This window comes from Lampetra fluviatilis, unplaced genomic scaffold (assembly GCF_964198595.1).
Source record: "Lampetra fluviatilis unplaced genomic scaffold, kcLamFluv1.1 SCAFFOLD_527, whole genome shotgun sequence".
Taxonomy (NCBI): Eukaryota; Metazoa; Chordata; class Hyperoartia; order Petromyzontiformes; family Petromyzontidae; genus Lampetra; species Lampetra fluviatilis.
Window position 1 is genome coordinate 12501 of NW_027620601.1, and position 2500 is coordinate 15000.

A 2500-nucleotide genomic window follows, 5' to 3' on the forward strand; every position below is an offset into this window, starting at 1 on the left:
CAGCAGATTTGCACGTGCACTCAAAAAAGTCAAAATTTTTACACATAGACCCCATCAAACGGGAGAAATTGGCCCGGATTGCTCTCATGTGCGTTACGGGGCATCGTTTCTCTCGCGCCGAATTCCATCGAGCTGGGAAATCGCTCATTTTTGCGTCGCCAAATATCGTACGAACGCCGTGAAACTTCCACAGGCTTTTTCAGCAGATTTGCACCTGCACTCAAAAAAGTCAAAATTTTTACACATAGACCCCATCAAACGGGAGAAATTGGCCCGGATTGCTCTCATGTGCGTTACGGGGCATCGTTTCTCTCGCGCCGAATTCTCTCGAGCTGGGAAATCGCTCATTTTTGCGTCGCCAAATATCGTACGAACGCCGTGAAACTTCCACAGGCTTTTTCAGCAGATTTGCACGTGCACTCAAAAAAGTCAAAATTTTTACACATAGACCCCATCAAACGGGAGAAATTGGCCCGGATTGCTCTCATGTGCGTTACGGGGCATCGTTTCTGTCGCGCCGAATTCCATCGAGCTGGGAAATCGCTCATTTTTGCGTCGCCAAATATCGTACGAACGCCGTGAAACTTCCACAGGCTTTTTCAGCAGATTTGCACGTGCACTCAAAAAAGTCAAAATTTGTACACATAGACCCCATCAAACGGGAGAAATTGGCCCGGATTGCTCTCATGTGCGTTACGGGGCATCGTTTCTCTCGCGCCGAATTCTCTCGAGCTGGGAAATCGCTCATTTTTGCGTCGCCAAATATCGTACGAACGCCGTGAAACTTCCACAGGCTTTTTCAGCAGATTTGCACGTGCACTCAAAAAAGTCAAAATTTTTACACATAGACCCCATCAAACGGGAGAAATTGGCCCGGATTGCTCTCATGTGCGTTACGGGGCATCGTTTCTGTCGCGCCGAATTCCATCGAGCTGGGAAATCGCTCATTTTTGCGTCGCCAAATATCGTACGAACGCCGTGAAACTTCCACAGGCTTTTTCAGCAGATTTGCACGTGCACTCAAAAAAGTCAAAATTTTTACACATAGACCCCATCAAACGGGAGAAATTGGCCGGGATTGCTCTCATGTGCGTTACGGGGCATCGTTTCTCTCGCGCCGAATTCCATCGAGCTGGGAAATCGCTCATTTTTGCGTCGCCAAATATCGTACGAACGCCGTGAAACTTCCACAGGCTTTTTCAGCAGATTTGCACGTGCACTCAAAAAAGTCAAAATTTGTACACATAGACCCCATCAAACGGGAGAAATTGGCCGGGATTGCTCTCATGTGCGTTACGGGGCATCGTTTCTCTCGCTCCGAATTCCATCGAGCTGGGAAATCGCTCATTTTTGCGTCGCCAAATATCGTACGAACGCCGTGAAACTTCCACAGGCTTTTTCAGCAGATTTGCACGTGCACTCAAAAAAGTCAAAATTTTTACACATAGACCCCATCAAACGGGAGAAATTGGCCGGGATTGCTCTCATGTGCGTTACGGGGCATCGTTTCTCTCGCGCCGAATTCCATCGAGCTGGGAAATCGCTCATTTTTGCGTCGCCAAATATCGTACGAACGCCGTGAAACTTCCACAGGCTTTTCCAGCAGATTTGCACGTGCACTCAAAAAAGTCAAAATTTTTACACATAGACCCCATCAAACGGGAGAAATTGGCCCGGATTGCTCTCATGTGCGTTACGGGGCATCGTTTCTCTCGCGCCGAATTCTCTCGAGCTGGGAAATCGCTCATTTTTGCGTCGCCAAATATCGTACGAACGCCGTGAAACTTCCACAGGCTTTTTCAGCAGATTTGCACCTGCACTCAAAAAAGTCAAAATTTTTACACATAGACCCCATCAAACGGGAGAAATTGGCCCGGATTGCTCTCATGTGCGTTACGGGGCATCGTTTCTCTCGCTCCGAATTCCATCGAGCTTGGAAATCGCTCATTTTTGCGTCGCCAAATATCGTACGAACGCCGTGAAACTTCCACAGGCTTTTCCAGCAGATTTGCACCTGCACTCAAAAAAGTCAAAATTTTTACACATAGACCCCATCAAACGGGAGAAATTGGCCGGGATTGCTCTCATGTGCGTTACGGGGCATCGTTTCTCTCGCTCCGAATTCCATCGAGCTGGGAAATCGCTCATTTTTGCGTCGCCAAATATCGTACGAACGCCGTGAAACTTCCACAGGCTTTTTCAGCAGATTTGCACGTGCACTCAAAAAAGTCAAAATTTGTACACATAGACCCCATCAAACGGGAGAAATTGGCCGGGATTGCTCTCATGTGCGTTACGGGGCATCGTTTCTCTCGCTCCGAATTCCATCGAGCTTGGAAATCGCTCATTTTTGCGTCGCCAAATATCGTACGAACGCCGTGAAACTTCCACAGGCTTTTCCAGCAGATTTGCACCTGCACTCAAAAAAGTCAAAATTTTTACACATAGACCCCATCAAACGGGAGAAATTGGCCCGGATTGCTCTCATGTGCGTTACGGG